The sequence below is a fragment of the Porites lutea genome, chromosome 3 (assembly GCF_958299795.1).
Source record: "Porites lutea chromosome 3, jaPorLute2.1, whole genome shotgun sequence".
Taxonomy (NCBI): Eukaryota; Metazoa; Cnidaria; class Anthozoa; order Scleractinia; family Poritidae; genus Porites; species Porites lutea.
In genome coordinates, this window is record NC_133203.1 from 43,177,482 (window position 1) to 43,193,434 (window position 15,953).

At 38.4% G+C, this 15,953-nt stretch overlaps 2 long non-coding RNA genes across 3 annotated transcripts; one reads left to right on the forward strand and one right to left on the reverse strand.

Annotated features, from left to right (window-relative positions):
- Positions 1-3,942: 3,942 nt before the first annotated feature.
- Positions 3,943-9,088, forward strand: LOC140929782 (uncharacterized). The gene is made up of 3 exons (XR_012164792.1): positions 3,943-4,000; positions 8,582-8,803; positions 8,880-9,088. It is a non-coding gene; the product is annotated as an uncharacterized lncRNA (long non-coding RNA).
- Positions 6,299-8,495, reverse strand: LOC140929781 (uncharacterized). Of its 2 annotated transcripts, none has more exons than XR_012164790.1 (2): positions 8,387-8,495; positions 6,299-6,595 (listed from the first exon to the last, which is right to left on the reverse strand). It is a non-coding gene; the product is annotated as an uncharacterized lncRNA (long non-coding RNA). The 2 variants fall into 2 exon arrangements; XR_012164791.1 differs by having other exon boundaries at positions 6,299-6,749; positions 8,387-8,459.
- Positions 9,089-15,953: the final 6,865 nt, after the last annotated feature.

Sequence of the window (15,953 nt, forward strand, 5' to 3'; positions counted from 1 at the left end):
TCAGTTGTTCCGCGAGGTAGTTATATAGAATACAAAAGTATCCTGTCGATTGATCTCATGACAGTATCGTTCTTCGCACGTCCGGCAAAAAGTGTATCTGTAGGTTTCGTTAATTGTATACAGAACTGAAAATTAACTATTAGTTTAAATAATCATCATTGGATAAGTGTTGAAATAAATATTTTCGCACACAATCAAAAAGAAAAAAGAGAAGAAAAGAAAAGAGAACTAAAAAATGTTATAATTTTCTTTTGTTATTTTAATACTACAAAGATGCAGTTTCTGGCTCAGTAGCATGAGGTGGTGCCTCACTCAACCTGGACTATCATAGGTATTTGCAGTGTTATCAATTTTTGCAAAGTGTAGAACTCTGATACACGCTTAAGAGGCCCCGCGCCTAAGAAACGACCGGTGATTTCCGGCTAAAAAATAAAATCGGCCGATTTTTATCTCCTGAGTAGAGGTTACCGAATACTATTCAAAAATGAATTTCTTTTGTTTCAGTTTCGCTTTAAACGAAAAATATCGAGCCGCAAACTTTTTCCGTCTGATAGCAGCAAAATCAGGCCTAAAATAAGCTCTCGCAAAAAACGGTCCAGAAATCACTATCGCGACGCAAAACAACGAGAAAACTACACAGTGATGAAGAAAAAGGCCTTTTAATGCTATATCATTCGATAAACATCGAAAAACTGCCGAAGGGAATAAAAAATAAATTTTCAAATATTGCATATTAAATTAGATGGAGCGTTGGAGTTGATTTTAAAATAACAATTTCTCAAAAGTCCAACGCTGCTGAAAGCAATCACAGTGATGAATCAGACATTGGAGGGATATACATCACGTTTTCGGAAAAACATTTTTCGGCCAAAGTATACTGACGTTGTAAAAACCGTTCAAAGTTACCGTATTTACCGTTAAGTTGCCACTTCGGCGAAACACTTCTCTGTTGCCAATATGGCCAAGGATAGCGTGGTAAAGCCTTGCTATGCGCTTAAAACCATCCTAAATAGAAGTATATAGAATTAAAAGAGAAAGGAAAATGAAAGATTCGCAGAAAAAGAGAATAACTCGAAATCACCATCCGGCTAAGGAGAGTTGAATCTTGGAAATGTTGTCGCGTGACAGCGTTCATTTGTCCAAACTGCAGCGGGATCCAAACAAATACGTGAAATGTAAGTTTAAAAAACAGTCTTTCTATCACCAGAAATCGTGAAGTAAAACAGTTTTATGTTTTTCCTATTAATGACGATGAATTCAGCCTCAGCTAGTCTCCAAGTACTTTGAATGTGGGCTGCTTGTATTTCGTTACATACATTCCAACGGACGTTACGGGTCAGCACGTGTGGGGGTCAGCGGTTATTTCAGTATTTACCAATTTTTCTCACGGTAGCGCGGTATTTAATTTTGCGAGGAAACGTGAGACGACCTCGAATTGATCGGTACAACGAACGGAAAAGATACCCTACCAATTTCATCACAAATTATCTGTCAGAAATTGTGTAATGGTAATCATTTACCATTAATCTAAAGTCTTAAAAATACTGACGTGCATTAAACTAGCCTGCGCAGCAGGCGCTTGGAAGTAGCACAGGGTCCAGAGGAGATACTCGTTAGAACATCAGAACCCGTCGAAAACCTCTAAAAAATGGGTTATTTTGATCGCATTACAGTTTCTTTACACATTCTATAGTCGCCCTTCGGGCGACGTGCTGTGCGCCAGCGAGGATATGGCTTGCGGATATTGATTTTCAAAAGTTGATCCGGGTCAGATAAGAAGCGAAGAAATCGTTTAGAGTAGATTTATAAAGATTCCATTGGGCTAATTAATCGTGCTAAGCGACAGGTATAGACATTTTTCAAGGTGAGTTTCATTGATTCACACGAAATTCCTCTGGACCCTGTGGAAGTAGTGGGCGCGAGAGAGAACGGGCGCGCGCGAAGGAGACACGCGAGGGGTCATCCAAACGCCTGCTACGCAGGCTAGCATTAAGCAGGAGAGGGCAATGAACAGTACCGCAATACCGTGATCTTCTTTTACCGAATACCGTTAACCAAAAGGATGAAATACCGCATACCGCAGAGCTAAATGATACCGCAATACCCCACTTTAAAATCCAAATTACCGAAATACCGCTTGAAAAAAAGCTCAGTACCGTAAGCCCCCATTTCCCCCTCCATGCTGTTGAAGAGTTGATAGAATATTTGGGCTTAAAACATCCACTTATATTTGATGTTTACCATCTTTGTCATAATTATCACAGCAACAAACTTTCATCTTTCATTGTTATTGTTGAAAGACATGTGCGGGTATTTCGAAATACCTTACAAATCTACAGATCTAAAAAGAGACCTTTTAGCCAAGGTTTCAGTGTAAAGGAATGTGACTGAGTGCAGCAAAAAATAATTTCATTCTGTAACTTTCCTGCGCAAGAGTTTGAGTGCATGGTATGCTGTCCAATCGGTAATGTGACAATTTGTTCGTTGTGCATTGGTTATCATCTAAATATCATAAATATTATTGTGGAAACAAATTATGAAGCATAGTATAAAATGAAGTTGCAAAATGAGTGAGGCACTTTCATCGATTTAAAAGTCCTACCGGTCTCCTATATTATATGATGTCCTCCCCAATATTTGGGTGACCCTATTCGGCGGAATAGCGGAATACATGCAATCAGTTGTAAAATACGGAATATACGTAATTCTCTAAAACCCGGAATTTACAGAATATTCTGTATTTGATTTGAACTGGACTGACGAAAAAGCAGAGGCAATATTAAAAATTCAATTTTCGTACTGCCGTAAGCCACACTATAGACCTTATGACGGTTTTGAAAGCCATCTTGACGGGTGAAGGGTCCGGTATCACGGGAATCTAATGTCGGATAACTTTCATTAAACGGCTGTTCTAAAAAAAAGAATTGTAAACTTAAGCTTGACAGGATTGTACTACCAATTAATGGGGGCCGCACCTGCGCCTAAATTTGTCCGGTCGCTTGCTTTAGATTTTCCAGAGTCTTCAAAGTCTTCAAAGGAATGATCTCTTCTTCAAATTTTGTCGAGATTGCTCGGCGGGTCGTTCTGGCGAGGAAGGATCCAGGGACAACAAGTCCGTTTTCCAGTCTCCTTGATCCATTACCTTAATCGACTTGTACTTTGTTTTGACCGCGAGCTTTTTTAAGAAAGGTGAATATAAGGAAGGAAAGTTCCATCGACAAAGTGCCCAACAAGTTTCAAGGTAAGTCCCTCGCGTTAACTGAGCATTCACCGTCAGTATTTGTTACTGCTACAGTTTCAAATGTTGTTCGTTTTTAAATAAATATCAAGGTTCTTTTTTTAACATTTGGTTGTTTCTCAAAAAAGAAATAAGCGCCCTGTCCCGAATAAGCGTGCTCCCTAGAGGCACCAAAAGTAAATAAGCGCCTGGGCGCTAAATCGAATGATTACGGTAAGTTAATTCTTTTACTTGTCACGCGCTTAAAACATGGTTCGAGTTAATGAGGGTAAAATTATATAGAAATGATCTGAAGAGAAACAAAAATTAGTATTACTTCGAGTTAGCACGAGGTTCGAGTCAGTAGCGAGGGTTCGAGTCATTGGAGTCGACTGTATACATTTATACCCTTTTTAAACGATTTTTCTCTTATTCTGCGTTGTAGAGTATTCCGTATATACCGTATTTTAGAATATTTTATGTATTCCATCATTCCGTTCCGTCATTCCGTCAGTCCACCATTCCTCCGCATAGAGTCACCCCCGATATTTTTTCATGTCCAAGAAAATACTAAACGCGAGGCTAATCATTGTGCCAAGAATTGAATCTGTTAGCTACATTTTATAGCGCCACATATTAGTCCTTTGAGAAAAAAACCCGTAATTCTTTGGCCATATATTAACTAACGGGGAACCACTTTATGATGCTTACACCACGTACCTACCGATTTCTTTCAATAGACCGCTGGCCAGAAGCGTCGACTCGTGACCCCACAACGATCAGGTAGTCACTTGAAGGGATAGACCAGAGGGCCCTTCCTCGATCCTGAGACTGGGACCGAGTTATAAGATCGCCGAGTTTAATCGCCGAGTAAATCTTCGTTTCGGCATCGATCGCCGCATCGCAATGGCCAAAAAATGGCGCGTAAAGGAGTCAGAATTAATACTCGCGGGCGTATTCAAAAATATGCGATGTGATTTATTTTGTTTCTTGTTTTTTTTTTCATCTAAAATATACTTAACATTGACCTATTCGTACTTCGAAAAATATTACTGGCTCCCGCCACTGTTATTAAACGGAAAAACTACTTGGGGTGACAAATTATTTTTCTTCACAAATATTAAAACAGATGGATTTGAGACTTATGACAAGGTGCTGTTGAAATAAACGAATATACCCCCTCAAAGCCAAAAATGGAAATTATTTTTGTCTTCCTTATCTCTAAGCAGACTAGGGTTCCCTGACCTATCCCTACAAGGGATAGACGACAAGTACCTCTCCGGGATTGGATAGCCGGTCCTATACTCTGTGAAACATTAACCAAACGCGTCCGAAAGAGCCAGAAAAATAAAATCGAAACAAGAGTAGGCGTACTGCAGTAGCTGTTTAGGGACTTGTCAGAAATTAGCGGGGGGGGGGGGGGGGGGGTGGAAATTTTAAATTTGGGTTCGGAAATGAGGTGACCCATCCCTGCAATGGGAGTGAAATTTGCTAACCCTACCCTTGACCTTGGCCTAAAATATCATGACCCTCCCCCTCTTGTATAAATTATAAAATCTAGGGCTTGCAATACACTAGCGTGAGTCAGTAGGTATTATGAAAGCTCAAAATATTTTTCTAATCTGTTCTTTGTAATGCCATATACATAGATTTTAGATGACAGCATTAAGAGTCCGACTCTGATTCTGACAGCTGATCACTCGACTCTCCTATTTCTCCCAAGTTTTTTTTTACAAAATAAAGAACTTCTTTTTTCTTCTGTGGGTGAACCTCTACATGATCAGGGACACATATTTGCATGACCCTCCCCCTTTTAACGGCCCATTTTTCATGACTCCTCACTTTTCTGCAGTCTCAAAAAGTTGTGACCCTCCCTCTGTTTCCACCCCCCCCTCACCCCCTGCTAATTTCTGACTAGTCCCTTGGACATGTCTTTGGAAAACAGACCTGGAAGTTTTTTGTTCGTACCAGATGTAAAATCAGCTGAAAAGGTGCTCCACGAGCATGAGTTGGATACAACAACAAGTTTTGTTATGTACTACAACAACGTTTTAGGCAAAGTATTAAAAGCTTAAATGTACGGTCAGTGTATTCTGTGACTTTACTAATTATTGGTTTGTGTACACCAAAATGGAATATCTGGGTTTCCAAATATTGCACGTGGCACAGAAAAACCCTTTTTGGGGGGGGGGGGGAGGGGAGGGGAGAACAAACAAAAAAAAATCCTGGCAATACCATAATAGGTTTTTAAATACAAAACAAACTAACAGAATAATAATGATGATAATAACAACAATGTTAATTGAATAATGCATTAAATGAACAATAAACTTAATATCCAAATAAAAGACAAAAAAATAGAAGAAAGGTTCGAATAAGAAACAGAAATATCTTGACAAAGGAGGTTGTGATTGTAGGTGCCCTGAGCCAAAAAAATGTTGTGCAGCCATATAAAATTCAAAGGGATGAGGAAAGTTGCCTTCACTCTTCATGCCTCCTGCCTGCTGAAAATGGCTACAGGACACTGATAAAATCTATACCAGGGTCAGTTCAGAGCAGAAACATAAACTTACAGAAAAAAATGAACTGTGAAAGTTTATATATATGTACAATATTATATTAAGATTAGGCCTTGCTTTGTTCCACAAAATGAGCAAATGAAGGGGAAGAAGGTGTTTTTTGAAGATCCTCAGTCTGTAACCTCCCAATCAAGGATCAAATATGATGGAATTCCATTCATCATAACAGGAAAACAAGTATATGATTGCCATCAGGGCATTGACAGACATGCAGCAGATAAAGAAAGAAGGAATACTTCCAAGGTTATTTTCACTTTTTTTCAGTTAAGGGACTGGTCATTATTTATGTAGGGGGGGGGGGGAGGGAAAAAAGAAGGGGGGTCAAGGCTGTTTTAGATTGGCTAGAGGGGGGGCTAATTTTTTTCAACAATTAATAGGGGGGTCATGATTTTTTAGGTTTTGCAAGGGGTCTTGTCTGTGCTTTTGCAAATGGGATTACTTTTACAAAATAAATTAACTTCAAAGATGCAGGTGGTGACGATGGACAACCCAGTTAGAAGAATATTGTCAAAAACTTCATTGCTTTAATATTTTACACTTTAATAAAAGACAAATCCAGATCAGCCTGTTTACAAAGGCAACATAGTTAAAATTAGGAATCAGAAAGTGCAAAAGCAGAAGGGCTACAATGACTGTGCCCCCTTTGCTATAGCCTTTGCCACCACTCTATGCCATGGTGGTGACCCCACCACCAAGAGATGTGACCAGAGAGCCATGCGCCTGCACCTTGTTGATTGCCTGGAGTCTTCAAGGATGACCGAGTTCCCACCAACTGATGATACAGTTGAGCTTGTTCATCCTGTGGTAGGCAAAAATGTACCTATTTACCGCACATGCCGATTGCCTAACAACAGTGCTGCTTATGTCAAGTGTTGTGGATGCTGTGAGTGGTACCATCCAGATTTTGCTAATATCCCTGAATCTGTATTCCATCCAACAACAAAATGGTTGTGCTTTGAATGCAACCAGAAAAACACAAACACTTAAACTCATGTGATATCAAAACAAGTCTTCCTGTTGTGAGCAAAAACCTTTACCCTTTTTACGGTAGATGAAGCAATTTTTTCAGGAAACCTTATATTACATTAATATAGAATAATAATTACACCTGTAACAAAGTCTTGATTAGGTTATTGTGGCTGTACTAGAAATATTGTGTAAATTTAAAACTTGACATACTTTGAAAGCTTCTTTCTCTGGTTTGATCAGTTCGATAAAAAGCAGAGACAGAACTTTTTTACTCAGCTGTTACGAAAAAAAAAACAAAAAAAAAACTTAGAGATGGAAAAATTGCCAATTTTTATAACTTCCAAGGATCTAAGGAAGAAATTGGATATGAATTTTAAGCCTTAGGAGAATCTCTTCTCTTTGATGAATCCTTTCGGAAGAAAAAAATTGTTTATTTTTCACAAACAATGAGTCACATGCCTGTGGCTAATGAACAGTCAAGCCAGAAAAAACAAAATTAATGCAAGGTAATGCAAAAAGAAACCACCACAACTTGGCATACTAACAGATTGTTGTATCCCTCCTTTTGTTAGTGGCACTGGTGATTCGTGATTCTTAGTTATTTTGAATAACTTTTGTATGTGAATTCTATCAATCATGTGTTGGATGGTTTCATGTATAGGCGAGCAATGAGCAAAACACCCATGTCCATTATACTTTTACAATGTAAACCATTGAATAAAAGGTTTACGATCCAACTAAATAAAATCATATCATGTTTGCTTTGTCTAGTCCTTGTATGCTGTTGTGTGCGGTCACTGTGTGTGCTTTGTCCTCCTTCAATGGCAGAAAAAAATTGGGCTATTGCATTTAATAGCCACACCCTCTTCCTGGTTGACAACATATAATGAACTTCCTTCTTACTCCTGGGGAATTCTATTAGACTGCATTCACCCGGGAGACTTCCTTAAGATATGAATTTACCCCTGAGGAACTTATTGAACAGTACTTTTTTTCCTAATAAAATTCCATGAATTCTTTGTTTACCCTGAATAACTCCAATGTTTAAGACTATTCCCCAAGGATTTCCAAAACTATTACAACATACCCCCTAGAGAATTCCATTGATCTTTGCTCACTTCCTTAACCAAAGGGGAGTGCTGATATCAATTATGCAATAGTCCATTTCAAACTGGGATTGTACATTGCAATACAGAATTTGCACATTCTCTTGGTAGTCACTTAGTATAGTGAAATGGCATAAGATTGGAATAACAGGTAATGTTGTCAAAGAAGGGGGGTCCCGGCCAACACTGGCAAAAATAAATAAGAATAAGCTTAAAAATAATAATAATTAAGTATTATAATCCATTGTATGGGCCTTGTGACCTCTGAATAGGAATTCCCTTAACAATCTCTTATCCTGCAACAACAGCTTCATGTCTTTTTTATTATTGTTATCATATTTTTAAACAAAAGAAAAAACGTTGAAACTGGAGGTACCCTTCATCTATGTGACGTGAACATAGATCACAGGGCCCATTGTCAATTAATTGCAAAGCTTGATCAGCAATTACTATGAATCGAATTTTCTACGAATTCAGTAGAACTGCAAACGACCAAGCAACGTTTTAAAACTCACCTTAATTCAACTCGAGGGAAGAGATAATTGTAGCCTCTGCACACATACTGTTATATCAAAAGAGCTCATGCTTTAATTGTTCACCTACGAAGATCCATTCGGAAAAATCTTCGGCGATCGTATAACTCGGTCCCAGTCTCAGGATCGAGGAAGGGCCCTCTCGTCTATCCCTTCAAGTGACTACCCAACGATCAGATCACGCTGAGGTCAAAACGGTGCGGCGGTTCGGGAATTTTTTCTTTTCAAGTCACCATCGCTTGTGAAAAAATAACATTACTGTAGCATTGTTTCACTAAGTGCTTTCTGGCCGGGAAAAAGTTGTGCATTCGTTTAGATTCCGCCGCAGTTTAGACAAATGACGTCATTGGCCGCTGTCACGCGACGACATTTTCCAGATTCAAGCTTCGTCAGCAGATGGTAATTTCGAGTTCTTTTCTTTTTCTGCCTATTTTTCATCTTCCTTTCTCTTTTAATTCCACGTCCTTCTACTTAGGATGGTCTCTGAGCACCTAGCAAGGATTAAAGTGGCGTTTACCACGCTATCCACGGCCGTATTGGCAACAGAGAAGTGTTTCGCCGAAGTAGCAAGATAACGGTAAACACTGCAACTTTGAACGGTTTGTACAACGTCAATATACTTTGGCCGAAAAATGTTTTTCCAGACTCGTAATGTATATCCCTCCAATGTCTGATTCATCACTGTGATTGCTTTCAACAGCGTTGGACTTTTGAAAAATAATTATTTTAAAATCAGGTCCAACGCTCCATCTAATTTAATAAGCGATGTTTGAAAATTTATTTTTTATTCCCTTCGGCAGTTTTTCGACGTTTATCGAATGATATAGCATTAAAAGGCCTTTTTCTTCATCACTGTGTGGTTTTCTCGTTGTTTTGCGTCGCGATAGTGATTTCTGAACCGTTTTTTGCGAGGGCTTATTTTAGGCCTGATTTTGCTGCCATCAGACGGAAAAAGTTTGCGGCTCGATATTTTTGGTTTAAACCGAAACTGAAACAAAAGAAATTCATTTTTGAATAGTATTCGGTAACCTCTACTTGGGAGATAAAAATCGGCCGTTTTTATTTTTTAGCCGGAAATCATCGGTCGTTTCTTAGGCGCAGGGCCTCTTAACTTGGTATAGCTGCAACTCGAGATGATAATGGAAACAAAGCCCTCTTCACATTTAAGTTTATTCTCTCGAAAAAAATTGAATGTGTTTTTCCATTTTAAGCCGTCAGGCTTTGAAGTGAAAGTTTCATTATATCTATTTTTTACCAACGTATAGCGTGTTTTTCTCCAAATATTAATTTCTAGATAGCTAGATTGTTTAGCTTGAAATTTGCAAACTAATGATCTTAAAGCAGGAAACTGACCTTGTTTTGTAAGAAAATACGTGGTGTGGAGTTAGTTCGACTGCACTGAAGTTGAAAACAATCAGCTTAGTCAGAACAAGAAAAAAGATATCTGTTAAAAAGAAACGCTCATACCCCGGTTTCTTTTTCTCCAATCTTGAAAAACCATGCGTTTGACTCAACTTGATTTGTGTTTGTAAGTACAGGCCAAGTCGTCGACATACGAGTGAACTATTGTTTAGTAAAAAGTGGCAAATGATTACAGTCGAAACAAGGCGCTTTTGTCTGACTGTTCCATAAATCAATCAAATTCTTATATTTTTATTCGTTTGTTGTTTTAGTTTCTTTGTGAAGGTTAAACGAAAATCGATCGCTCTATCACTGTCTTAAAACTTACGTTAGAGTGTTCTGTATGTTGTTCTTCATTTGAGAATTTAACCTGCATGGAAAATAAAGGAAGCATTTTTTCAGCCACGTCTCTTTAAAACCATGATTACTTTTACTCATATGAAGAAGAAAATGTTTTTTCCTGACAGATCACGATTACCCAGCTTTCCGGAGTTTGCAGTTTATTCACGCACGGTCTACAGGGCTTCACAGACACAACACAGAGGTCTCTCCGTTGAAAAGTAGGCCACATACCCGTCGCTTATTTCTTTTTTTTCTCTCCACCAATGTCTGTCTTTATTTCTGTTTTACAGAATTGTAGTGAGCTGGCTTTCGTATTGGGTTTCAGTGTGAAGTTTGGGCCAACATGTTTGCCGCTTTTCTGCACGGCTACCGCCCACTTCTCGAGCTTCTGATGCTTCCGAAACCTACAAAATCATCCTGTTTCCTTGAAGATATATACGTGCCCCTTTTGATTGCAAACAGCAAATCAGTACTAAACATTAAAAGCTGAAGACATCCCACGTAATTCTATTTAAAAAGACGTCCCTGCAAAGTTATTTTGGGTGGAATCCGTGCTAAACACTCTGCAAGTTCACTGAAATTCTTCATTTGCATTTTTTGTTTATCTTTTATGACTAGGCACCAGCTTTTTTCCCGCGTGTCCGCCATTTGTGAATATGGTGTATTAGCTGTGTCATTCGTACCTTCGTTTACTGTTTTGAGCAGTTATTTTTATGTTTCCATCAGTATGGTAGCAGTTCCCACTGTATAATGATTAATTTCGTGGCACAGCTACTTTAAGGTACAAGCATTCGAGTTATACTGAAAACCAGGAGCCGATTACTTGGAAGAACATGTTTTTCAAGTCACCTCGGCCATTTTTAGTTTAAAACAGAGCGCTATGAGAGGCTGATATCGATATAGTCGGCTAAAAGTGACCGATATTTTCATTATTTTGTTTTTCTACATTTTGTCTGTTTAAGCAAAGTAGCAAGCTTTTTGAGAAAAATCCACTTTTCAGCATAAAACAGCCATTTAATGTGAAATCAAGTGAAGAAATCGGCAAAAGGCGATTTTTGATTAAAGACTAGCTCTAAACAATGAGTCTACTAAACAATAAGTGGTAATTTGTTGCTGCCGATCTAAATTGCCGGGCCTACATATATAATTTAGGAGGTTCATATATTTTTTCACAGCGCTACTAGATGTTAGTCTCCTAGGCAGTAGTATTTACCTTTTGGGTCGGGGAAGGGGACGGGGTGGAACCCGAAAGTAACTCGATTGAAGCTTTGTAAATAGCTCGGTACATTGCCAAAAATATTCTTTAATTCTGTAAATTTCAATGCTCAGTCTAATGACCCTGATTGCCCTCACTTCGGCTCTCCAGGTTATAAATATATATCCTGACAACCCTTAGAGGACTTCTCTCGCCATCTGTAGGTATCTCTCATTAACAACCAACCCGGAATAACAGCTGAGAATTAATTTTAAACATCGCGTGCAGTGACATTCGAATAAAAATGAGGGCTTTGTGAAATGGCACGTAACAGAATTATAGCGTAGTTAAGTTTTTTAAAAAATAAAAAAAAGAAAAGAAAAACGACATTTCCTGTACTCGTTTATTATAATAATTACATAACATAATTTCAAAGGTGGACCTATGCACAAGCCTTATTGGCTTCCTTGGGTTCCCTTGCCTTATCTTTTTATATATATATGTATATTTTGTGTATGGCAAAATGATAATAAAACAATAAAACAATTTTCATTGATAGAAGGAAAAAAAACCTGAATTTAAGCTTGATCAACCACTATCACAGCTGCTTTATGTTTCTAGTATACTGGCAAATTTTACCCCATGTTAAGGTAATTTATCGGCTACTACTGACTAGCTCCAGCCTCCTCGTCAGGCGCTTCGTTTTTCGCATTGTAGCTCTTAAATCAGCTCCACTCTTAAATTTTGGAATCAATGGAAAATCATTCTCGCTTGGATTCGTTGGTAAACTTTAAACTGGGTTCAGTCTCTTTGTCATTTAACTCGCTCGATGAAATACAGTAGATCTAAGCATAGGGTGACACTCTCGGGCGCAAAAAAAGTAAATTTGGAACTTTTATTTGCTGAAGCCAAGAAAGTAGCAAACATAGCGGGATATTTTTTTGTGGCGAACACCATGTTTTGTTGTTTTGGCTCATGCTTACGTCGTCCTGGTTTACACTACCTCACACCGTGTCCCAAGCCATTTCGATCGGCTGGTATTAAATTTTCTTGCCAATGTGGTGAGCCAGTTATCTCTCTTGGTCATCTGGTACCAGCGACAGCTTTCGCGTGTGCTTAAATCGGGTAAAAAACCACAGTTTTTTAAATGAAAAATCTTCAGCAGAAGTTAAAGTAGTTAGATTTTTTCTTATTTCTAAATAAGAAAAAGTCTCACACTGAAACGAACGCAAATTAAAACTCGTGTTCGCATCACTTCGCTCACTTTCTTTTCTTTCTTTTTCTTTTTATTTACTTAAGACTTTTAATACTGGCAAACAGGCAGCTACGTCCCTGCAAAAGAGCAAGCACGAATGCGTGAAAATGAACTCGCGTTGCACCATTTTTCACGCTGGTTACTTGCAGTCATTCTCATATAAACGAAAATGAGACATTCTAATTCTCTTAATTATTTTATCAACAAGGTGTTCCATATCAGAAATGAAGTGCTGCCCCAAGGTTGTTTTTATCTTTATACACGGGCTTTAAGGGACAAAATAACAGAAACATAGAATATAACGCAAAACAATGAATGCCCAAAGATTACAAGCATTTAAAGCTATTTAAATTACAATAGAGGAAAAAGTAAACCTCAAAAAAACTTATCGGTACACAGTATGTTACTAACACCGTACAACTGTTCGAATCGCTGTTTCATTCCCTTCTCGGGATCAGACGACGGCGACGGCAACGAGAACGTCAAAAAAGAAAAAAATACCTAATTTCATGTTTTATAGAGGATCTAAACAAGCAACAACGAAATTTTCTTTCTTTTTCTCACTTTGGGTAAGGCTCTTAGGAATTCAACTCTAGGAGGGTTCGTATACATTCGACAAAGAATGCGAGTTGGAATAATCGCGATGAAGATTTAAAAAACCGCGAACTCACTTTTTAAGCGACGTTTTGCCTGCCGTCGCCATCCTTGCATCTTAATATTCAGTTTGTTCGCCTCGAAGCTTCATTTTATTCACCTTTTGAGGCAAGTAAAACCGACTTAGAAAAAGCAGTGAGATACAATGGGAAGATTATCTACTCAAAGCGATTCTGCTGTTGGTTGTTGGAACAGGCGCTTTAATATAAATTGTCTCTAACAGCGAAGTCGAGTCCTCTTTCCGAAATAGGTAGCCGTCCTGTGCGGGCAGCGTTGCGTGACGACACTACGACAACGGCTGCGAGGAAGATCTCCTCTTTACAGTGAGAACTTCCAGGAAAAACTTTGGGGTGGATTTCGTACGACGCAAGGGCCAATATTTGCTCATTTCGAATCGCAGGTATTCACACACGCACAACAACAAATTTCAAAGACAAATCACTGCATAGTTGTTTGACCTACAGTAAGGTGCTATATCTGAATTGAACAGACAAAGACAGAGGTAAGTGCAAGATAAGAAAAGAAACTATATCTAGTCTACTTGACCGTAACAGAGGGATCAAACGACGGTTTCCTCCTAGATGCATTGAAAACACTTCTAAGGCTATGCAGAGTATTTTTAGTTTAGATGTTTTAGATCCCTAGAAATGTGTACTAAGTGGCGCTATAATATTTGTATCTGTTCGGTCCGTGTCCTAGGACAACTCGAGTCTTTTCGAAATTACAAGGGTTTGAGTATTATTTTCCAAGAAAAGTTTAGATACAATTTTAAGGTTTACGAAAGGTCTGCTAAGATAATTTTTCTGACTCTTAATTCTCTACGTGGCATTTTCGAACCCGAAAATTATAGGTTTCCTTTTTTTGCGAAACTAGCTTAGCCAGGAAAGTGAAAATGAGAAAAATTAAACTTCAGAAAATCGTAATACTTCATTAGATAAGCCTGGAAAATTGAACATGAATCACGGTCATCTAGAAATCTCTAGTCTTTCTCAAGCTACAGAAACTTCTAGGCAATTTTTGCTTTTACGAACAGTTAGTGGACTTATTTTCGTCCCAAAAGTCCATCCATCCCTGGAGAAGGGAAGTTTTGGTTGGACGGTGACGAGTCATTCAAACCCTGATCAATGCCGGACAACGGACACTTTTTTCTTGCCCAATGAATATATTTTCATATAAAGTAAACCTCGCTGATGCGGATACTTAATTCATGCTTATTGTCGATTTGTGCTGTAATGACCTTTGAGGGTAAAAAAAAAAAAAAAACCCTCAGTTGACATAATGTCGATGTTTCCAAGAAAACAAAATAGGATGAGTCGTGGGCGACAATTTTAGACTATTTTTGACTTTGTTGAGACTTTTGAGTGTTTTCATGGGCACAGTTCGCGGAAAAACGACTTGGTGAAGTTTAGAGATGTTTAGTTATTGACCATACTAGTTTCCTCCTATTTTATTTCTGTTGTAGTATTTTGATTAAGTAAAAGGTGTCGACTTTAATAACATGACCCCCTTAATACGGACAGCTTTTAAGGCCCCTTTAGTGTCGATATCAACGGGGTTTGACTGTACATGTCAACGCTGAAATTGTATAACCTGAGAGCATACTACGGAGTGCCCCTAACAAAGATGATTGGTTTCCATTCCAGCCAGTTTAAACCACATAATAATATAATTTGTTGTTTTTGTTCTCTTTTTAACATTGAACTTGAATTTAACACTCATTATGCCCATATTTAAGCATAAGAAACAAGAAGGGATTTCCCCTTGACCTGACCCCTCAATCTCAATCAACAAATCGCAATCATCTGATTTTCTCAGACATTCTTGTGTATTTGTTTATTAGTCTCAATATTTCCGCTGCGCTCTCGAATCTATTTACAAAGGTTAAAGAGCTGAACTGCGAGTTTCTGTGTGCAAAAAAAAGCTGTAAAGCCGTATTTGTATTATTTAGAACTCAAGAATGTTGAAATATATTGCTTAATGTTCTAAACTTCTTCCCGAAATCTGATGGTGGCCATTGTGAATACTACCTGAATCACACTAAAACCCATCGGGGGCACCCAGCGACTTTTTTTTGTTGTAATATAACTGTTCGAAGGAGCAAATATTACCTAGGAATTTGTAAAGCTTGGGAAAAGCTTAAAATTTCTGGATAACCCTTCCATTCGTCTAAAATATTCGGAGGTTTTTTAGTACATGTAGCTTAACTACGATTTTCGGAGGTTGTGTCATTCACATTTTTATACAAGATATTGCGATTGTTGTTAAAAAAGGTCTACTAAAACTTTCGGTATAAAGACAAAACGTCCTGTATAATTAACGTATAATTTTCTAATGAAAGCAAGGCTACTTCATGTCCTCGAACTTCCGACCGGACCGTTAAGGGTAGCTAACACTTTCGGATGAGACGAAAAAGCGACCGAAAACTTTCGTGACGACCAAAGTTCCCCTAAGACATCCGAACAGATAAATAGTCCAACTCCAAATTAACCAAACGGGCTTCTAAAGCAGAGAGAAAACCATCTGACGTAGACATTTCTGGCGTATTTGGAAACATTCGGTCGCTGGGTGCCCCTGACCCATACACTAGCAGGACCACAGTAGCCCCATATACTATTTAGAATAGAACCTTCTTGAAGAAATCCTCTCTTACACATAAAGTATCATCAATTTTAGCTGCTCAGACTCCCAAACCCACCCCGCCC